This window comes from Megascapheus bottae, chromosome 16 (genome assembly GCF_031878675.1).
Source record: "Megascapheus bottae isolate mThoBot1 chromosome 16, mThoBot2.hap1, whole genome shotgun sequence".
Classification (NCBI taxonomy): Eukaryota; Metazoa; Chordata; class Mammalia; order Rodentia; family Geomyidae; genus Megascapheus; species Megascapheus bottae.
Window position 1 is genome coordinate 50,613,794 of NC_143524.1, and position 24,785 is coordinate 50,638,578.

Genomic DNA, 24,785 nt, shown 5'->3' on the forward strand with positions numbered 1-24,785 from the left:
GCCATTGCAATATACCTGCATAACAAAGGCTCAAAAAAGGTATGTATAGAGAAGTGCTCATTATATATCAGTCCATTCTTTTTTTGTAGAGGAACCTTGGCTAATTTAGATCAAATGAATTTGTCATTCATAAGTCTCATAAAAATAATTAACCAAGATTTCTGCTTCCAAGAAAGACAGAGTAATTATGATTATACTAAGACATTCATGTGACTCAATTCAAATCATCTGAAGAGATACACAGTGAAAAAGATCCTTCAACATTAGATATCAGGTGATGTGGATCAAGATGTGTTGTCTTCACAAACTGCTTTGTTGCATGGCAATTCCCTTGTACAACTAGTTAAAGACAATAAAAATACAATAAATGAAAAAAAGATACTGGAGGTCAATGAAGATATTTGAGTTTCTTTGTTATGATTTAGATTGTAATTTGGTCTTCTAGTTTCTCTCTTGAAAGTGGGTATACATTCAACACAGTTGGTGTCTAAGACAACTCAGATCAAGGAAAACTGATGTCAAGTGTATGTCATGTCATACACAGCTGAAGTGTGAATTCTACATACATTGGATATTGACTCACCATTCTAGATAAGTCACTGCAACAACAGGAGATCAAAAGGAAGTTTAGAGGTGACAGGATATAATTGGAAGACATAGCCTAAGGGAAGAGATTAGTTGCCTATGCATTGATTATTTCTTAGACTCTCCCTCCTTGCTGCTTGTTGCTGTGGATTGGCAGATCCTAAGTGGAGAAATTTGAACCATGAATTCAGTGTTTCACATTAAGTTTTATCAGGTCTGCTAGCTGAGGAATGAACTAGAACTAGATAAATTGTAAAAAAGAAAAAAGAACCCCCCCATACACAGACAAGAAAATCAAAGATAATGATGTGTTTCAAACAACAAATGCCAATCTGGGGCATGGAATCAAGGCAGAAACTATATTAGACACATTTTTTTGATATCTGAAAGAGAGAGGAAAAACCAGCAATGTGAGCTGGTGCTTTCCGGTCTTAATGTCCAGGTGTGTACCTCAGAATGGAGAGTCAATGTCAGCTGGAAAAATGTTCTGACGAATCGATATAACACTTAGTCCAGAGAAGCAAAATGACCAGAACTTGCAAAATAATGCACCAGAAATGAAAGCACTGCCTAAAAATAGGATTTGGAAGATACGTGTGGGCACTCTCGAAATGCTCATCTGTGTAGTAATCAGAGATACAAACAGAAAAAAAGATACACACCAAATATAACTATGAGTAAAGAAGAGAACCCAATGCTCACACACAACCAAGAATGTTATCAGCACCAGCCAGACTGGAAAGACATGTCATTTGTAAGAAATCGGCCCTGTGAAGTCAAAAAAATTTTTTCAGTAATAAGGTGTTATACTGTAGATATGAACTGCCCACTCAAATTCATTTGTTAAAGGCTTGGTTGCCAGCGGGTGAATTTCTGAGAGGTTATTGGCTATAACTATTTTTGTGATTGTTTGTATTGCTATTATACTTCATTACTATGGCTGAGAAGTTAAAGATTGTAATTTGTCTTTTCTCCAGTCTTGGAGCACAGACTCAGGGCCTGAGCACAGTCATTGGGCTTTCCTCAAGGCTAGGGCTCTACCACTTGTAGCTTTTTCTGTGTAGGTAGTACTGAAGAATTGAACCCGGGTCTCTATGCATGCTAGAGTGCAAGCACTCTACCACTAGGCCAACCTCCCAGTCCCTAAAGGTTGTAATTTCATCAATGCTCTTAGAATCATCACCACTCAGAAACCCAACTAAATGGCTGGCTGGACTCTAAGACGATAGATCCCCGCTGGGGGAAGGTGGTCACTGGGTGCCTGTAGGTGAAGGATGTGTCTTGTCTTTGGTCCCTAGCTTTCTGCTTCCCAGCAGTCTTCCTGGCAGCAGCTTCACCTACCATGGTCTTCGTCTCTGATGCTGTGCTTCACCACTGCAAAGCAATGGAATCCAGCAGCCATGGACCAAAATTCTTTCTCTCTGGTGTTCAGTCATAGGAACCAAAAGACAGACATACAAGACATAGAAAGCTTTCCCCATCCTAGGGGTTGATTAAGTGATTTTTAGGAAAATGAACTGTATCCTAGGCAAAAAATGTATTTAACAGGCACACAAAATGTTTATGCCAGGAATAATGTAAACTTATCAATGCCTAGCATCCCTCTAGCCCTCCCTTCCCCCTTCTTTCCTCTCACTCAGTCTTTCCTCTTATCCAATGCCCCTGCTCCTGCTCCCAGTATTTACCTAGTTTCTGTGGCTGTTTTTGCACTTTTGCAGACTAATTACTTTGGATACATTTCTGCCCACTCTTCCTACTTATCCTGAGTAGGTGATACCCTCAAATATCCAAGGTAGATTAGCATCTCTCTGTTGTCTTTTCCTTTTAATTACCCTGAGCAATATAGATAGATACAGATCTAGATATAGATGTAGTTATAGTTATAGATATAGCTAATAGAATTGTGATCTCAAGTTTTCTATTTCTTTCCTACATATTTTTAGCTGAAATAGCAAGTGAATTTTTCTTGTTGTTGTTTTTTCCCAGAAGTGTCTCTTAGATGTTACCTTTTCCCCAGAAATTGATTTGGATCGGCAACAGAAATCTCTACCTATAGGTGCTTAGTTTGAATGCTTACAGTTCATGCCTGTCCATAACCAATTGTTAAAAAAGAATCTACCTAGAGGAGAGACAGTCCTCTGGAAAGATCATTCTGCCTTCCATTGTAGTCAGATAATAACAGCCATGAACTCATTTTCTGTTATGAAGATTTTTCCATTTCCTGAAATTCAGTTCATGAGTTCATTCATAGTAGTTGGTCTTGGGGTGAGAAAAAATAAGAAAGGAGAAACTACAATTGCGTTGTCTCTCCATCTTATTTTGTTTATTAGGCTGAAATGACTATTTTATGTGGTACTTAATATTCGTCTGGAAGTAAAATATTTCTGAGATTAAAATAATTTATTAAACAGAAAATATATTGCATATTTAATCTTCATAAGCATAATTTACTGTAAAAATTACAATTATACCATTGTTCTGGCAGCATCACTAAAGTTTACAGAAGCAAAATGATTTTTCATAGGAATATTTTATAATATCCTAATATCAATATGCATTCAGAACTGGTTTAAAGAAGAAATCATTTAGAATCTAGTATATGCAACTCTACTGAAATTCAGGGTATCTCATTAGAATGAAATTCACATCTTCTTAAGAGTTTGACTATAATGTAAAGATTAAAATAAGCTTTCATGAGGTAGTATTTAGTCTGCTACTCAAAGTGCTGCTTTTGCTCTTTATAAAATACTTCATAAACCTTGGGCTCTACTAGCAGAGATTTGCAATAGAGCAAAATCTTGATACATAAGGCCATATAATGTGAAGCTAATTGAAAGGACCTCCAGGATATTGAAACAAAAGCCATATAATGAATGATTGTTGTCCTTAATGTACTATGTTGTCTCTCATCTCCTTTGCTGTCCCTTGGTTATCTCATATTGGTATAGTATCTCACTTTGTTATCTGATATATTTAATTTATTTGTATTTGGATATTTGAAATTTGATAGGGAAGGGGGGAAAACCAAGACGGGTTGGGGGTGTGGGGGGGAGGGAAATGGGTACCAAGACATGTGAAAGGGTATCAATGTATGTGAATTAATGCACCTTCTATCTGGCAAATATCACGTAACCCTTTCACTAATTACAATAAAAAAATTTAAAAAAATACTTCATAATTTTCACTCCAGTTAAACTGTTTTGAGAAAAATGTAGGTTAATATATATGACATATGTTATAGCATATATTCTAATATGGTAATAGCTATACCAGGCAAAGTCCCTTTTAAGCTTAGGTTCACCTAACCCATTTAAAGCAATGTCTCCTTCTGGAGATCCCTTTCCTGCTATTGATTTGAAAAGTCCATGGCAACTACAATTGTTATTCTTTTGTAAATACTCTGGGATTTTCCCCATGAGTCTCAATCTTCTACAGATTCACTGTAAACTGGAAATAAATCTGGACATTTATTGATTGATTTATCCTGCTTAAGGTTTGTTGCGCATTGTAAATCAGAATTTAGAACCTTTCAAATAGTCTGCAAATCTCCTAAGAGCTCCAAAACTCCTCACTTGTAAAATCCAATTAAATGCAACTCCAGCTTTTCATTCTCTTAATGTTCATCTATTTCCATTTAGAAATTTAAATTGTTAATTGATTCTTTTTTCAACTTAGTTTATTTAGCTCACCTAAATTATTTTAATTACATACTTGCATATATACATATTATCACTTATATATCACATAAATAAAAATATAATCATATAAATACAAGTGTATGTGACTATGTTTAATATTTTAATTATAAAATTCACATTATTAATATGATAATTCCCTTACATGATTTCTAGCCTATATTTTTATCAATTTAAGTATATCAGAGCTAAAAATAAAATTTTGTCTACCACTATACAAGGCACTAGATTTAATCCCCAGCACTCTACTGCTCTGAAACAAAAAGAAACATAAAAGTAAACAACTTGAATATGCTTATTTTATGTATCACAGCATTTAAATTACCTTGTAGATCTAATTTCATTATCTATATTTTCTATCATTTCATCTTATTCTTTCTTACAAGGCTTTGCCACTTTGTGAGTTTAGGAGTTTAGTGATTGTAGATTTCTTCATACTTTGTCTATAAGTTTTTGTTTTTGTTTTTTGTCAGTCCTGGGGCTTGAACTCAAGGCCTGGGCACTGTCCTAAGACACTTTTTCCTCAAGGGTAGCATTCTCCCACTAGAGCCACAGCACCACTTCCGGCTTTTTCTGTGCATGTGGTTCTGGAGAATCAAACCCAAGGCTTCGTGCATCCTAGGCAAGCAGGCTACCAGTAGGCCATGATCCTGGTTCTATGAGTAAGTTTTAAGGTATGGATTTAAAACAATTTCATAAAGGTATTTTATAGTTGTGTCTGCTGTTTGGTACATTAGAATTCTAAGGTCATATGAAAGCATGCATGCACGTGCGCGCACACACACACATACACACACACACACACACATACACACACACACACAGAGTGTAAACTGGAAGTGGTGGATTACACCTGTAATTGCACTATTGTGAGACAAAGTCTGTGAATCAGGAGCTTGAGTACTCAGTGTAGGCTATACAGAGCGTCTGTCTCATAGAACAGTAACTATACAAAAAGTTTAAAAAAAAAAGTACTTTTGAGCCTGATGTTTTGTAATTCTTAGAATTCATCATATATCTAGGCCTCTACACATAAAAGGGACAAACATATAATGTAATTTTTTACAAAAATTATTATAAAAGTACATAAGTGACAGTCAAAGAATGTGCTGTGATAAAATTATGCAACCAATAAAAGAAAGAGAGGATGCTATTTAGCAATATAGAAAGACCTTAGAATTCATGTAGATATAAGATAACATTCAGAGAGTGCTAAAGTGAATAATATTATTTGTGCCAAAAAGGAAAAGATATAAATGTTAGCTTAATCTTTAAATACATTCATAATGAAATGATGAAAATAAAATGCACCAAAAATCTAAACTGGAAATGATGAATTAATATTTTGACTATTCAGTTCAAGGAGGGAGGGGAATTTTTAAAAAGACTTTTTTTGCCACAGGGTATTTCAAACACATTATAAGCTATTTAGGTAATATTAAAAATATAATCCAGGGCTGGGAGTTTGGCCTAGTGGTTAAAGTGCTTGTCTAGCATGCACAAAGACCCGGGTTCTATTCCTTGGTACCACATACATACAAAAAAGCCGGAAGTGGTGCTGAGGCTCAAGTGGTAGAGCTCTAGCCTTGAGAAAGTCCAAGGACAGTGCTCAGGCCCTGCGCTCAAGCCCAGGACTGGCAAAAAAAAAAAAAAAAAACAATAAAAATATAATCCAAACTTCTTACACTTTTACTTGATTTTTATGACCATCTAAAGTATTAGATCTTTTGAAATGGAAATTTATTATAAAATGAGTAATGTGTACATAATTTCAAAAAAGAAACTTACAATCGACATTTCCTGAAAAGTATTTGTGTTTAATTTTTTATATTTACAGTATACTTTCTATATAATCTAAAGTTAACAGTATACTTTCTATAGTCTCTAAAGTTAACAAATTAGCTGCATCTTTAAATGGTTACTGTCATTTGTCCTTGAATGACAGATAAATTTCAGTTATAAATATGTCTAAAATAATTCCTTTAATATATACTTAATGTATTCATATCCATTCATAATTGTGCATATATACTCGTATAAAATGGTTAGACAATATACATAAGCACATACAATAGAAATGGATATATAGATATATATTATATAAATATATAATATATCTGCATAATACAGATATAGACAGATATATATCTATATCTCTCTTTATAAATTTATTATCAGAACAGTACCATAGTCATTCAAAGTAATCTAGTATCAAATGTATTTTTTTCCTGAATCACTTAAATTAGATCTTTTTCCAGGAAATTTAAATTGTCAGTTTTTAAAAAGAATCACCCAAATGTGGTAATTTTTTAAAAAGAATCACTCAAATGTGGTAATGAACATAATTGCATTTTCATGTTATTTAGTCATTTCTTTCTTTTGGGAAGATGATCCTTAAATCCTCTCTGAATTTATTGAGACATAAATGAAATATTTTGTACCATATCCTACCAAGGTGAAGCACATTACAATTTTTTATTTGTGTTGAAAATGTATCTGTGCCCAAGATCATAAAGATGGGAGATTGTAAGAGAACTTCAGTTCTGTATTATTAATCCCAGAATAGAGTACCTTTGTAGAAAAGAATTTTGATAAATGTTTAATGATTACTTACCTAAATTATTCCTAATTTCTTTGAGTAAAAATAGTTCCCCAAAGCACATTCGTGCACTATGACTCTCTCACCATCTATCATTCTGGACTTTTGTCATTAGTCTACATCCTAAGTCTTAAATTCAGAGAGAAAGCGGGAGAAAGAGAAGAGGAGGGAGGAGAGAGCGGGAGAGAGAGGAAGAGGGAGAAGAGGAGGGAAAAGAAGACAGAAATGTATGTTTATAAGGAATGCATGAATGCATATTACATTTTATTCTGATACAGAACAGCTACAAGAGTGACTGTTTAACTCTGAATACTAAATGCCTTTGGATATTGGGATATAAAACAAACTCTAATACAACTCATGGTTTTCCCAATGCACGCATGATTTTGTGCCATATTTGCCCAAAATAAAATTTTCTCTTGAAATCTCTCCATTTTTTTCTTATAATGAGTATATTGCTTTAGCATTGCATTTGTAAGTTGTTGGGGTTTTTTTGTTTGTTTTTGTTTTTTTTGCCAGTCCTGGGCTTGAGCTCAGGGCCTGAGCACTGTCCTTGGACTTTCTCAAGGCTAGAGCTCTATCACTTGAGCCTCAGCACCACTTCTGGCTTTTGTCTATGTATGTGGTACCGAGGAATCAAACCTGGGTCTTCATGCATGCTAGGCAAGCACTTTAACCACTAGGCCAAACTCCCGGCCCCTGTAAGTTGTTTTTTGTTTTCTGTTTTTTGGGGTTTTTTGGTCGTGGGGCTTGAACTTGGATCCTGGTCACTGTCTCTGCACTCTGTTCCTCAAGGCTAGTGTTCTACCTACCACTTTGAGTCACAGCATTACTTACAATTTTCTGGCCACAAATTAAAGATCAGAGACACATGGGCTTCCGTGTCTGGACTGGCTTGGAACTAAAATCCTCAAGTCTCACTTTTCCTGAGAAGCTAGGATTTCAGACCTGAGCCACCAGCACCTGTCAATTTGTAAGTTTTAGCATATTTTTGCTGTAGAAATTCTTGCTCAACTTTAAAAGAATCACATTCATGTACTTGTTTCATTTTCTATATAAGAAAAAGAAAAGAAGCAGTCTAGCCCAGCCATAGCTATGTTGTTAGCAATTAATACTCAATACTTGAGCAAAATGAAACATTTATCTTTAAAAATCTGGAATGATATCTACATAGGACAAATTAGATATTCTTATGACATTACCTCTGACAAATAAAACTAACTATTTATCAGAGAAATATATTAACTTTTGAAACACCATCAGATGAGCGTATTTCAATATGGCAGGTGGTTTCTTTTTTTACAAGCCAGAATTTATTGGAGACTATTTTGCTTTCATGGTGCCTATTTCTGACTTAGCCCTCCCCTGCTCTTTGTTGTTTCATAATAAATGAAAATATGTTTGCATAAATTGCATATAAAACTGTTTATTGAGGCTTAAATCTTCAGTAGCAGTTTTTGTTTTCTTCCCACTCCAGACCTGCAGTTCTCTTGCTTCCTCACACCCTTTCCTCCCCTTTGTCTACAAAGGAAAACAAAAAAACTATTAACTAATATCCTATATCTGTGTACCATCCATCTTTCACTTGAAGTGATAGGCTCAGGCATGATGAGGTAATATTCAATTTTTATAGGTAATGTAACCGGGCTAGCCTCAAATTACCACTCAGATTAGAGGCATGAGCCACCATGTGTAGCTCTTATTTTCTGTTCTGTATCTGAACAGAAGACTAAAGGAATAAAAGTTTCCTAGTAGAATACAAGAAAATGTATACATTACATCTCAATGTTGGAAGTAGAGGTGATTTTTACCATCATGTTGATTTGAATTTAAATTTGGTTCAATGGTAGTTTAAACAGAAGTGTTATTACTTTATAAATGTAAGATAATAATGAATTCTAATTATAGTCATGGGAGACTGAACTTCTAGAGAGATATCACTGAGGAAACAAGAATCATGCAGTCAGTCTCAGCATGAAGACATACATAATTCCACAGACACTTCTTATAGTCTTTTGGTGAGAGAAAATGAGGTTATTAACAGGAAAACACAGAGGTCCTGAAACTTTTTAGAAATAAAGGTTTGTATTACATGTCAGTACCTGGCTAGGTAGTTTTGGACATCCAAACATATCTTCAATGCAACAGAGAAACAAAGACAGACAGATGTCTAGATACAATCTTGTGTCGGGATTAGGATAGAGGGAAGACACAGGTAGTGATGTGTCTTGAATTGAATTCTAAGTGGTTTGGACATTATATTGTAAACATTAAAGAAGTCCAAGACAGGTTTTTAGAAGCAAAGTATATATTTGAAATTGTATTTTAAAGTAATCTGTTTGGAAACAGAAAATGACAGACTGAAAATGGCTTGGATTGAAGGCAAGATATTGTGATATATAAAATTGCATGTTTTATATGATTTTATTCAGTAAATATTAATTAAGTCTGAATTCAAAACAACTGGGTTCCTAAATTTTTCCAGACAACTTATTTGATTAGGTTTTATATCTATCACACTGTAATCTAAAAATGTTCTGGTTGTAGAGTATCATAATATCATGGTTGTATTTATATAAAGTTAATCCAAAAATGCGGCTGGGAAGGTGGTTTAGTGGTAGAGTGCTTGCCTAGCATGCAGAAAGCCCTGGGTTTGATTCCTCAGTGTCACAGACACAGAAAAAGCCCAAAGTGGCTCAAGAGATAGAGTGTGAGCCTTGAGCAAAAGAAGCTCAAGGACTAATGCTGCAATGAACATTGTTATGGTAGTGGATTTAGTATGCCCTAGTTTCTGGATGGTTGAGTAAATGCCAAGTAGTGGAATTGCTGGGTCATAGGGGAGCTCTATGTTTAGTCTTTTGAGGCACTGCCATACTGCTTTCCATAGTGGTTGAACGAGTTTGCACTCCCACCAACAGTGTTCATTGCAGCATTATTCACCATAGCAAAAATATACAACCAACCTAGATGTCCCTCAGTTGATGAGTGGATCAACAACTTGTGGTATTTGTACACAATGGAATTTCTATGCTGCTGTCAGAAAAACAACATCGACCCATTTGTTAGGAAATGGAAAGAGTTAGAAAAAATCATATTAAGTGAAGTAAGCCAGACTCAAAGGAACTTAGGCTCAATGGTTTCCCTCATTTGTCATAATCAGTAGAAACCTTGGGCTCTACTAGCAGAGATCTGCAATAGAGCAAAACCTTGATACATAAGGCCATATAGTATGAAGCTAATTGAAAAGACCCCCAGGATATTGAGACAAAAGCCATATAATGAATGATTGTTGTCCTTAATGTACTATGTTATCTCATCTCTTTTCTATCCCTTGGTTATCTCATATTGTTACAGTATCTCACTTTGTTATCTGATATATTGAATTTATTTGTATTTGGTTATTTGAAATTGGATAGGGAAGGGGGAAAAACCAAGATGGAGGGGTAGAGGGGAGAGAAATGGGTACCAAGACATGTGAAAGGGTATCAACATATGTGAATTAATGCACCATCTATCTGGCAAATATCATGTAACCTTTTTATTAATTACAATAAAAAATATAAAAAAAGAAGCTCAAGGACAATGCCCAGGTCCTGACTTCAAGGCCCAGGATGGGCAAATTTTTTTAAAAAAATCCAAAACCGGAATGCAACATAATGCAGTAGGCAATTTTATTATATTCTGAGGCAGTACAATCAATTTGTGCATCACACACACACAGACACAGAGAGAGAGAGAGAGAGAGAGAGAGAGAGAGAGAGAGAGAGAGAGAGAGAGAGAGAGAGAGAGAGAGAGAGAGAAAATGGCTCTGGCAGAATCAGCCAGGGACCTGTGCCAGTCTGAAAAAAGGCAGGTTCTGAGAAAAGGCAGTTTGGTGACACATTTCAACTTTGCAACTCATTTGTGAGGCTGCCGAGAATCCAGTCTGTAGTTCTGCTGTTACTTCAGCAGGAGACATATGCCATGCATCACCCAACATTATACCCCAAACGGCAACACACCGGGAACCACTGTTCTCATATTTTTTTTCTCTTTACAAACATAGGAATTGATGCATCATAACTGTAGTATATGAAATGATTACAAGTGCAGTATTGTATGAACAGGAATACAAAATCCAGGGGAATGGAAGGTATGTTTCGGAGGTGGTTATATTGGAAATGACATTTTAAACCACATGATTTCATTCAACACACACATATGCGTATGTGTGTATGTATGTGTGTGTGCATGTGTGTGTGTTTTTGTGTGTGTGTGTGTGTGTAGTCTGTGTTTTAGGCTCTGTGGACCCAAAGATGAGTCATGGCCATTCCCTTCACCTCAAATTCCAGGGAATGTTGCAAAGTAATGGGATTCATGGAGAAGATAATGATTGTAATATAATGTGATCTGGTCCCTAAGACATATGAAAGAGAATAAAACAGCCATGAGAATCTGACAAATTTTTAGTTGTGTTTGTGACAAACAGAAATGTTACAGCGACTGTGTTCTAGATGTCAGAGCAGTCAATTTTCACTTGCATAGGCAGACACCACATGGAGGTGAATTCCAAACCCACTCTGACCCTGTGCCTATCCATTATATCATAATGTATGTTCAACATGAAGGCTCAAGGATAGCATTGTCCTGGAGTAAAGACCACATAAATACAGACATACGTGTTCACATATGCTTCAAAGGACTGGGTAAGTGGTTTTGGACATCTAGGTACAGGATCAGAGTTTGAACTCCAGCTATGTTCCCAGCTTTCAAATAGCTAAGACTTTCCAGCAAGCTGAAATATCTATCTCATAAGGGAATAAGTATTTCTGCCACCAAGATATCTTTAACAAAGATAGATGTAACAGGGGAGAGTCAAAGATGCAAGGAGCTTCTCAAATCTCAGCAAATGATGTTATCCATTTCAAACTTAAAATGAAAAATTGTATCTGAGAAACACATAGGTGGAATATGAAACACAGTGTAGACTATGGAAGCATGATAAACCCTAAAAGAAAGATATGAATTAAAAAAGTAAAATCAGCCTAGTGGTAATATAATCGTAGTTGCTCAGAAGGCTGATATCTGAAGGTGCTGGTTCAAAGCCAGCCTGAACAAAACTATCCTATTAACCATCAAACAGCCAGAGCATTAGCCTTGAACAAAAGAAAAATAAAATACAAGCATCTGGGTACCAGTTGCTCACATCTGTCATTCTAGCTATTTAGGAGGCTAAGACCTGAAGACTGCAAAAAAAAAAAAAAAAAAAAAAAAAGCAGAAAGCAGAGGGATTGCTCAAGTGCTAGAGTGCTAGCTTTGAGCAAAACTAGATCAGTGACAGTGGCCAGGCCCTGAGTTCAAGCTCCAATATCAGCATCAAAAGAAAAATTAAGAGTTAAGCTCCTTTCTTTAATTATACAACTGTAAAAGAAAGCATAATGGATTTAAAAAATTACACTTGCTGGGTACAGTGGCTCACACCTCTAATCCTAGCTACTCGGGAGGCAGAGATCTGAGTTGCTGGCACCTGGACCAGGAGACTCTTATTTTGAATTAATCACTAGGAAAGAGGAAGTGGGGCTGTGGCTCCAGGGGTAGGGTGGTCGCCTTGAACTGAAGAGCTCAGAGACAATCTCTAGGCCCAGAGTGCAAGTCCCATGACATATAGAAAAAAAATTACACTATTGCTACAACCAATTAGCAAAGGAAAGTCATGAGAATATGGGAGAATGTGAGAATGTTGTGAGAAGGTAGGTTCAGAGTTACATTGAGGTGTCCTTGGGAATAAGAAAGAGCTGATTCAGTGAGAAGGTGTTGGGAGCAAGAGTGGAATCAAACTGTACTTTGATTTGCATCAGATAATTGCTTGATTGTCTTATTGTTTTTTGGCCTTCTCCTGTTCAATTGATCTAAGATTTACCATATGAATGTAACCCCCAACAGTTCCCTGATTAACCATCTGGATGTAACACCTGGCAGTGCCCTGGTCTCAAGAAGGGATATAAGCTTTGAGTTGAGAATAAACGGGGCGCTGCAGTTTTTGCCTGGGCTGCAGACCTCCCGGACCCGATGTGTTTGTCTCTCTTCTATTTTTTCCAGTCCCTGCCCCCTATTTCAGGAACCCCAATTTGCTGCCAGTAGGCCCCGGCAAGAAGGCATTGCTACTGGAAGAGTTAATTTGAAAAACATGAAACATGAAAAAGCATGACCAGAGGAATTCACTTTTCTACCTTTTTCAGCTTCAAGCATCAGCCACCTGACTAAACAATGCTTGTATGTGAAAGTGAAGTGATAACTTGATATCTGGGGAGTCAAATTCTCAATTATAATGACCATGGAGGCTCAGATATTAAAGAAATACATGGACAACTCTGCCAAGTGCTAATGAATATTGACGATCTTCTCTAACGTGAAAGTCATTGGTCCAGAGCCAGATGTCTCTATATTATAGATACTGCTAATCACATATGGTGTTTATGATAAACTCAGTTATTAATGCTTTTGTCCAACTTTTCCTCCTCCCACTCCTCTCAATCCTCTTTCCCTTTCCTATTTCAAATAAACAAAGTACATACAGTACACCAGGTAATACATTCAGATACAGTAACCACACAAGATTAACCATAAGGGGAAAAAAAACAGAAAAGAAATAACTACACATGAAAAATTGATGGAAGATGGTGGTGGTTCAGTATGAGTCTTTCTGAGCTCTGGTCAAGATACCACTTCTGGCATCGTAGGGGAAAGTTCATACGCAAAGATCCATCCTAAGTAAGCTTAGCTCCACAGAGAACTCAGACAGAGAGGAGAAAGGCAGGAAACTGGTGTAAGAAGACAGCGTAGAACAACGTTAGAGACTCGGAGCAGTTTCGGGGACAAAGCCTCCCTCCAGAACCTGTGCAGACAGCGCCTCTCAGCAGCGCAGACCAGCCAGCTCCAGACAGAGCCACACAGAGCCTGCATCAGCCCAGAGCCATCACCCAGCCATGGTGTGGACCTCCCAGTGTCACCTGCCAGCTTCACAGAACCAGAAAATCCAGCAATTTGTGAGTACCTCCATGGAGAAGTTTCCACTTCTGCTCATGAAATGGCATTGGGAAGGATCCCTTCCCCCACCAGCCAACAGCAACCCCATTTTGACTGCTAGCAAAGATCCTGCCAAACAACTGTAGCCTGAGAAGAGGTGCTGGCAGCACCATCATTCAAAAGGGCAAAGTGTTTCCCAGAGGCAGCTTAGCTTGACATCCATCCCAGGTGCAAGTGGAAGTTCCTCCTCCTGGGCGGGGCCACGCTCCTGGTAAACAAAGTCATTGGCAGCTTCACCAGCTTTTCTTTTTTCTGCTCAATGAAGGAAAATGATCAGAAAAACCTCAAAGCCAAATCGCAGGAGAAAAAGACTTTCTGAAGTGGTTTGGATCCCGAATTAAGTAGAGACATAAGTTACATACCTTGTCCCCCCCCCACACACACACAAAAAAATCCCCTTTTTTTCTACCTTCATTCATTCGCATTTTTATGTGCTCTTATTTTATTTTTTTGCCATTTGACCTCCACCTTTTTTTTAATGTTATGATTCTTTCCATTTTTATTTTTTCTGCTTTCCTTCTGCCATTGTGGTCATTCCTACAAACATAATGACAGCACTGGGTACAGACTGGATACAAATGATATTTTAACTGATACAGTCACCTGCTTTTTAAGAGAACTATAGAACCATTTCTATGATGAATGTTGATGCAAAACTTCTCAACAAAATACTGGCCAGTCTTCTTCAACAACTCATCAAAAAAATTATACACTATGATCAAACAGGATTCATCACAGGGAGGCAAAGCTGGTTCAACATATGCAAATCAATTAATATAATTCAACACATCAATAGGAGCAAAGACAGAAATCACATGATTGTCTCAATAGATGCAGAAAAGGCATTTGACAAGATCCAACACCCCTTTATGCTAAAAGCTCTGGAGAAACTAGGAATCCATGAAACCATCCTCATTATAATAAAGGCTGTATATGACAAACCCACAGCTAGCATTATATTTACTGGTGAAAAGCTAAAGCCACTTCCTCTAAAAATCAGGAACGAGACAAGGATACCCACTCTCTCCACTCCTCTTTAACATAGTATTAGAAATCCTAGCCAGAGTAATAAGGCAAGAAGCAAGCATAAAAGGGATCCAAATGGGAAGGGGAAGTGAAACTTTCCCTCTTTGCAGATGACATGATTCTGTATTTAAAGAATGCTATAGACTCCACTTCCAAGTTGCTTGAGGTGACTCAAACATTGGCAAGGTAGCAGGGTATAAAATTAACCCTCAAAAATCAACTTCCTTCCTATATGCCAACAATGAGAGGAACAAGGCAACAATCAGAAAAGTATCTCCTATTGCAATAGCCTCAAAGAAAATAAAGTACCTATGCATTAACTTAACTAAGAATGTAAAGGACCTTTTTGATGAAAACTTTAAAACCTGAAAAAGGAAATTAAAGCAGAACTGAGAAACTGGAAAAACCTCCCATGCTCCTGGATCAGAAGAATTAACATCATGAAAATGATGATCTTGCCAAGGGCTATCTACAAATCCAGTGCAATACCCATCAATGCAATACCCATCAATATCCCAATGTCATTCTTTAAAGAAATTGAAGAGGCAATCCAAAATTTCATATGGAATAATAAAAGACCCCGTATAGCAAAAACAATTTGTAGCAGAAAGAACAGCGCAGGAGGAATTTCAATACCAAACTTCAGACACTATTACAGAGCTATAGTGACCAACAAAGCTTGGTACTGGCACAAGAACAGACCTGAAGACCAATGGAATAGAAATGAAGACCCAGATATTATCCTACAGACCTATGGCTACCAAATCTTTGATAAGGTAGCCTACAAAAATAGAATGGAAGAAAGACAGCCTCTTCAGCAAGTGGTGCTGACAGAACTGGTTAAACACCTGAAGAAAACTAAAGTTGGATCCTTCTTTGTCACTCTGCACCAGGATTAACCCCAAATGGATCAAAGACCTCGAAATAAAATCAGATACACAGAAAACTTTAGAGGAAGGAATAGGAGATACACTAGGTCTCCTTGGCACATGTAGAAACTTTCTTAATAAGGACCAAGAAACACAACAAATCAGAGAAAGTCTGGATAAGTAGGACTGCATTAGACTGCAGAGTTTCTCTATGGCAAAGGACATAGCTAGCAAATTAATTAGAAAGCCCACAGAGCGGGAGAAGATTTTCACTAATCATCCAATTGACAAAGGCCTCATACCTAAAATATATCAGCAGCTCAAAAAATTGAATCACTCCCAACCTAATCTCCAAAAAAACAACCATCCCATTAAAAGATGGGCCAAAGACTTAAAGAGAATCTTCTCTGAAGAAGAAACAAGAATGGCCTATAGACACATGAAGAAATGCTTGACATCTCTGGCCATAAAAGAAATGCAAATCAAAACAACTCTAAGATTCCACCTCACTCCAGTTAGAATGGCCAAGATCAAGAAATCTAATAACAGATGCTAGAGGGCATGTGGCCAGGAGGGATCACTACTACACTCTTGGTGGGAGTGCAAACTCGTTCAGCCACTATGGAAAGCATTGTGGTAGTTCCTCAAAAAACTAAACATAGAACTCCCATATGACCCATCAATTCCACTACTTGGCATTTACCCAATCGTCCAGAAACAAGGACATACTAAATCCACTACCACAATAATGTTCATTGCGGCACTATTTACCATAGCAAAGATATGGAACCAACCCAGATGCCCCTCAGTTGATGAGTGGATCAACAAGATGAGGTATTTATACACAATGGAATTCTATGCTTCTGTCAGAAAGAAAGACATTGCCCCATTTGTAAGCAAATGGAAAGACTTAGAAAAAATCATATTAAGTGAAGTAAGCCAGACTCAAAGGAACATAGGCTCAATGGTTTCCCTCATTTGTCATAATCAGTAGAAACAGAAACTAGATCCATAAGGCCTTATAGTATGATGCTAAACAAAAGGACCTCCGGGATATAGAAACAAAAGCTATATAATGAGTGATTGTTGTCCTTAATGTACTATGTTATTTCTCATCTCTTTTGCTGTCCCTTGGTTATCTCATATTGTTCAGTATTTCACCTTGTTATCTGATATATTGTATATATGCTTATTTGGTTATTTGAATTAGGATAGGGAAGGCATGAAAACCAAGGAGGGGAGGGGATGGGGGGAGGGAACTGGGGACCAAGACATGAGAAAAGGGTATCAATGTTTGTGAAGTAATGCACCTTCTATCTGGTTAATATAATGTAACTCTTCTAATAATTACAATAAAAATATATGGGAAAAAAGAAATAACTACACATAGTATATTGAGAACAACAATCACAAAGATCAGCCTCAGGTTTCCCTATCCTAGAGTTCAGTTTGCTCAGTCTCATCCTATATGACCATATGTACATAGCTTTTGATTTCCATATATTTTATGTTTTCAATTAGTCATATATTAATTAGAATACTACCACACATGAAGTATAAGTCAAAGCAATTTAAGCAATATCGTAAATATTTATTAAATGGATTTAATATGATATTCATTTTAAAACAGACAACTATATCTTAACCTTGAGCACATTGTTTAACCTACCCAAATTCTTACTTGCTTAGTAACATAAAGATAATTTACTTGCCTCCTGTTGTTACTGAAATTCATCAATAAAACAATTTTATGCTTCTTCATTAATTCCATTCACTAAGAATTCTTATGTAATTGTCATGTGCTAGAATAAGCCTTTAGAACATAAAACTGATGTTTATTTAATATGAACAAATGATTGCCACACAGGGAAAGGCATTTATCAAGCCCTCAAAAAATTTTAGCTACATGGTTCAGATGAACAAATGTCTCCCAGTTAAGATTTTACCATGTGAACATTCTACAAATGATGTATGATATAACATTTGTGATAAGAAAAGTAAGAAGTTAGTGACTTTTCAATAAATTGCCTAAATTACCTTACAAAGTTGTTAACTGTTAACCCTATTAATTGTATACCATGACATTATGAAGTGCCCTTCATGATTATTTTTTGTTTTGTTTTCTATAGTTTAGACAAAGAAACATAACCCACAGCAGAAAAATGAATATTTCAACACCCCTTAGCCAGGAAGATGAAGATTTTAGTTTCTTGGAATCACAAATCCAGCTATTTCTTGCTAATTCATGCAGTCCCTGCTTAAGCTGTTCCATACTCAAGAAGCCTTCATGTGGGAACGAAGACTATGGAAACACCTATGGTTTAGGCAAACAAGAGAAGAGAATAAAAACATTAATTCTAACTTACACTCTCACTAGATACAATAGCTGAACCTCTGATCTACTGCTCTTCTGGTCGTGCCACTGTTCACGTGTCTTGAGGAGTAAATTTTACCATTCATGTCTGCTCATTTGTCTTAATTATCCTCAGGAGATGACTGTGTAAGGGGAGATGATAAAATGTTTGCTTTAATTTTACTTGTTTGAGGTAATAAAATCTGGCACCTAATGCATTTGTGTGTCTGTCATTAATTATCCCCATCTCAGATGATCTCCATTTTTCTCTTTTTCTCTCTCCCTTAAGCCCATTAAGGTGTTAAGTGCTGAGTTACTGTTTGATGGGACAAGGCTCCAGACAGTCTGAGTTGAGGAAATCAGCCCTGTGATTAGTAGCCACCTGATACTGATGATCAGCTAGATGGTGGGTGACTTGGGACAATATTACATTAAACAAACCAAAAAAAAAAAATAGTCAATAAAGGGTGAAGACTCAGTGAGTTAGAATGGATCTGATAGCAGAAAAGTTCAGGGAAAAATGCTGATCTTGACTTCAAGGTCTTAGAATGGCATTATTTTGGAAAAGTCAACCACTTATAAGAAAAACAAATATTTTAGTTATATGAGTAAGACAATTGATATCATTTATATTTCTTTCAGTGAAAGAGGCCCTGGATATTTGAAGCTATGGTTAAAAATAATGAGTTACAGAGGGAAGATAAAAAGAAAAGGGAAGATATTTTTCTTTGTTCATTTGTTTTTTGTAATGCTGGTAAAAGTAACATAGGACTGGCAGGGAGGTGGAGAATCTTCATTGGGCCATGTTTCTTGCTTCCAAAGGCTGCAGAGATACAGGCTTGAAGTAGGATTTTATGGGGATAAGGAAGATTTTGCTGATTAATCCTTTTATTTTTTACCCTTTCAGACCACAGTGTAACTCATGAATTTGTGGGAATGACTTGATCATCTGTGGCCTGATTGGTACAGTTGGTCCAAATGTAGCTCTCATACACTTTGATGTTTCTCTATTCAACACATTCTCTTCAGTGGAGGGCCGCCGGCTTGCTCCACAAAAGAGAAATCTCGCTGAAATCTGCATATGGAAAAGATGTTTACAGATTTCAATGCAAGTTTAATTTGCAAATAGTAATTCACCAAAAGCAATCCTTCGAAATTGAATCTTCTTCTAGATAGCACTTAACACTAATGATAAATTATGTTTATTTTTAAGTAGTCCTTATTTGATACATTTGATCTATAATTCTCTTTAGAATTCAGACGTCTTATTTTAGTATGGAAAATCTCCCTTAATTCAAATCTTAATTTGTAGGATTTTTTTTTCAAGCAAACAAATTAGGTTCATCTGTTCCTTTCTTATTTGAAATTTAGAGGGAAGACTGAAAACTGCAGGAAATAGTTTGAGGGTTATATTTTGAGATATTCTTGGATATAGAAAACTTTAGACTTTTCATACTCTTATAGCTGACCCCAAGGGGAAAGATGTCTGGTACAGGAGCTCTGAAGAAAATTTCAAGGGAGACCAAATGAGTTTGAGATTAGCGGGACAGAGAAACTTCAAAATCCCTCCCAAAGGCTTTGCTTTCATAAGAAAATCCAATAATTCGAAAAGACTAGCCTCTTAATCTTCCATAGATCCTTGTGGCAGGGAACAATATTGGAATCAAGATCTTATTACAAAACCAGTAGGGGATAAATCAACTGTTACAATAATCCTAGGTCTTTTTATTCCCTCAGGCTCAGCTTTAAAATTTTAGGTCAAACAAACAAATCAGGAGCATGGCACACCTAGGTCTAGGTTCAATATAGTCCACTTCTGATTTCACAATCTATCCACGTTTAAAATTCTAGAATTTCTTCAAATATCTAATGTTTACTTCTCTGATGGCTGTTCGAAACCCATTCCATACCATTAATCCTTTCATTCTGGACAAATCACAGATTTTATTCCATGACAAACAAATCTCAGAAGATCACAAAAAACAAATTAACTGGTGTGAACTCGTCCGCTTTTCTTCTCTTACTGAATAGTTCTTTTCCCTTTCTTTGGTTTATCTGCAATGTTCAACATATTCCCTTTCTCACTTAATCTAATAATTCAAGTACATTCCAATATAAATCCCCAATCAGGAATGGGTGAACACTGAGACAAAAACCTTCCATTTGAGTAGGTTTCCTACCGCCTCCAAATTGTCTTCATCTTTTGGCTCACATAAAGAAGTCATCATAGTGCTGAGAGTGCTGAGGTAGAGTGCTTGCCTAGCATGCGCAAAGATCCAGGTTCGATTCCTCGGTACCACATACATAGAAAAAGCCAGAAATGGTGGGGGTGGCTCAAGTAATAGAGTTCTAGACTTGAGAAAGCCCAAGGACAGTGCTCAGACCCTGAGTTCAAGCCCCAGAACTGGCAAAAAAAGAAGAAGGAAAAAGAGAAAAAGAAACCATAATTTATCCAAGTACTAGGAACTGGATTTGAATGGTTTAAAGCCTATAGCTTCTACACATCTGGCAATCTTCTGAAATTTTAAACAGAACTTATTTAGCTCATTTAGTTCAAAATTTAGCTTAAACTTGGACAAGAGACTAGTATGACTGGCTGCTATATAAACCCAAAAAAGTGTCTCTTTCTGATTTTATTTCCTACTCATATTCTTGATAAAGGAGGAATGGGTCCATCTTCAGTATCTGAAGAAAGAAAAAAGAATGAACAAGTAAGTTAGAGTTGTGTTACTCAGGCAAATTTTCTATGTGGAGCAGATTGGTTAATTGGAGATAAAAGTCTCACAGGGTTGTTTTCTGATAGGACTGGCTTTGAACTGTGCTCCTTATATTTCAGCCTCCTAAATACCTAGGATTACTGGGGTGAGCTATCTGCACCCAGCTCATTGTATTCTTATCTGAGTTCTGCTTACCTTTACTTGCTTAACAAATGTTTATCTTTTAGGATTCAACTTTGTTGTCACCACTTTTAAAGATGGTGTGCCTGGATAGTGCTCATTTCATTCTATTCCTGTTTATTCCATAACATCTTATTGTAAAATCTGTGTTCTCTTTCTTATTCTTTGGATTTTAATCTATATTGACAGAGGAGCAGTACTATTCTTATTTACTAATGTATCATTCTTCCTACCTATATAAAATTAAGGGTGAGTATGGACTGAAAATTATTACCTATATCCCAACAAGATTGTGAAGGATTTTGTTAAGAAGTTTTGCATCGATGTTCATCGAAGAAATAGGTCTATAGTTCTCTTTCTTTGATGAATCTCTCTCTGGTTTGGGATGAGGGATATACTGGCTTCATAGAATGAGTTTGGTAAAGAACCTTCATTTTCAATTTCGTTGAAGAGCTTGAGGAGTATTGGTGTGAACTCTGCTTTGAAGACCTTATAGAATTCAGCGGTGAATCCTTCTGGCCCTGGGCTTTTCTTAGGTGGAAGGTCTCTTATTGCCATTTCTATTTCAGTGCTTGAAATAGGTTTGTTTAGTTGGGTCAGTTCTTCTTGGTTCAGTGTGGGTATGTTAATATTGGCTAGGAATTCATCCATTTCTTCTAGATTCTCAGATTTGTTGGCGTAAAGGTTTGAGAAGTATTCCCTCATGATACTCTGGATCTTGGTAATTTCCATCGTGATTTTACCATTTTCATCTGCGATTTTGTTTATTTCGGTATGCTCTCTTCTTTTTTTGGTAAGGTTTGCTAAGGGTTTGTCAATTTTGTTAATTCTTTCAAAGAACCAACTCCTTGTTGATTTTTTCTATAGTGGCCACCTAATCTTTGACAAGGGAGCCAAAAAAAATAGAATGGAAGGAAGATAGCCTCTTCAACAAGTTGTGCTGGCAGAACTGGTTAAGCACCTGCAGAAAACTAAAGTTGGATCCTTCTTTGTCATCCTGCACTAGAATTAACTCCAAATGGATAAAAGACCTGGAGGTAAAAGCTGACACACTGAAAACTTTACAAGAAGGAGTAGGAGATACACTAGGCCTCCTTGGCACAGATCGAAACTTTCGTAATAAAGACCAAGAATCACAACAAATCAGAGAAAGGCTGGATAAGTGGGACTGCATTAAACTGCAGAGCTTTTGTATGGCAAAGAACATAGCTAGTAAATTAGTTAGGAAGCCTACAGAGTGGGAGAAGATCTTCACCAACCAAACAACGGACAAAGGCCTCATGTCTAAAATATATCAACAGCTCAAAAAATTAAATCACTCCAAAACTAATCTCCAAAGTAACAACCATCCCATTAAAAAATGGGCCAAAGACTTAAAGAGAGTCTTCTCTGAAGAAGAAACAAAAATGGCCTATAGACACATGAAGAAATGCTCAACATTTCTGGTCATAAAAGAAATGCAAATCAAAACAACTCTAAGATTCCACCTCACTCCAGTTAGAATGGCCAGGATCAGGAAAACTAATAACAACAGATGCTGGAGGGGATGTGGCCAGGAGGGATCACTACTACACTGTTGGTGGGAGTGCAAACTCCTTCAACCACTATGGAAAGCCGTATGGCAGTGCCTCAAAAGGCTAAACATAGAGCTTCCCTATGACCCAGCAATTCCACTACTTGGCATTTACCCAACCATCCAGAAACTAGGGCATACTAAATCCACTAGCACAACAATGTTCATCGCAGTATTATTCACCATAGTGAAGATATGGAACCAACCTAGATGTCCCTCAGTTGATGAATGGATCCACAAGATACGGTATTTGTACACAATGGAATTCTATGCTGCTGTCAGAAAAAATGACATCGACCCATTTGTTAGGAAATGGAAAGACTTAGAACAAATCATATTAAGCGAAGTAAGCCAGACTCAAAGGAACTTAGGCTCAATGGTTTCCCTCATTTGTCATAATCAGTAGAAACCTTGGGCTCTAATAGCAAAGATTTGCAATAGAGCTAAAACTTGATACATAAGGCCATATAGTATGAAGCTAATTGAATGGACCTCTAGGATATTGAAACAAAAGCCATATAATGAATGATTGCTGTCCTTAAGGTGCTATGTCATCTCTCATCTCTTTTGCTGTCCCTTGGTTATCTCATGTTGTCACAATATCTCACTTTGTTATCTGATATATTGGATACATTTGTATTTGGTTACTTGAAATTGGACAGGGAAGGGGGCAAAACCAAGAGGGGGTGGGGGGAGGGTAATGGGGACCAAGACATGTGGAAGGGTATCAATGTATGTGAATTAATGCACCTTCTATCTGGCAAATATCATGTAACCCTTTTATTAAATACAATAAAAAATATAAAAAAAAGATTGTGAAGGATGAAGCCCTGTTTCTACCACATCTTCTAACACTAGGACACTGGACACTACTCCCTCTTTCATTGTTCAACACCCCCAGCAAGCAATATTACGGCAGAAATGACTGGAGACCCTGAGACTTTAATAACCATGGTCATTTTTCTATTCTAGATTGGATATTTTTTTAAAATTCTGCTGCAGAACAAGTTCTGAACAGAAGAAATATCCCTTATAAAATTTCAGCATAGAACAGAATAGCCACTATGTCTCTCTAATATACTCTGCTGTTAAATTATTATCACATTATTATAGCAACAATGAGATTTAGCTGGGAATGATGGAGTGCAAACCAGCTTCCACAAACAAGAAATATAGACTTACACTCTGAGAGGGAAGCCAGTCAAGGAGAGACTTTTCACATGCCTGGCAGAGTTCCAGTTCTCACAATGAAGCTGACTGATAGATTTGTGGTATTATTTAATAGTGGTTCTGTGTATGCTTTTCCTTTTATTATTTTCACCCTTGACAAGGATAATTTCTACCAAAAACATGTAGCCCTGTTTTTTTTTTTATTATTTGAACCACTGAAAAGCCACATCTGTTATGATTAATGATTATAACTAAGTTAACCTTTATCAAGGATGGGCTTGTTTATTATTAAATAGAATTTTTTTGGTCAGTCATCAGACATGAACTCTGGGCCTGGGCACTCTCCTGAGCTCTTCAGCTCAAGGCTAACACCCTGTCCCTGGAGCCACAGCCCCACTTCCCAGAGTGTTGTGGTCTTTTGTGCCCGAGCAAGCTGGCTTTGAGCCAAGATGCTCAGATCTCAGCCTTCTGAGTAGCTAGGATTACAGGTGTGAGGCACCAGTTCAAATAGAATTTTTGTCTTGATTCCTTTTTTCCTCCTACAACTAAACAGTATTTATTTAATGTATTAGGAATGTTGGTGGCAAATATTTCACTCAAAATTGCTAAACACACACACACACACACACACACACACACACACTTGATTTCATTGATTTTGTTGAACATCTTCACATTCTACACAGCATTTGCAGGGTTTTTTGTTTTTCTTTTCTTTTCTTTCTTTCTTTCTTTTTTTTCTGATCAATTAACTGATTTGAACTCCGGGCCTGGGCGCTGTCCCTGAGCTCTGCAGTTGTAGAATACTACTCTACCCCCTCCCTAGGGAGACAGCCCCACCATCAGTTTTCTGGTGGTTAATTAGTGTGTGAACTGGTTTTGAAACATGATCCTCAGATCTCAGCCTCTTGAGTAGCTGGGATTACAGGCGACAGGTATTTTCTAATAGATAT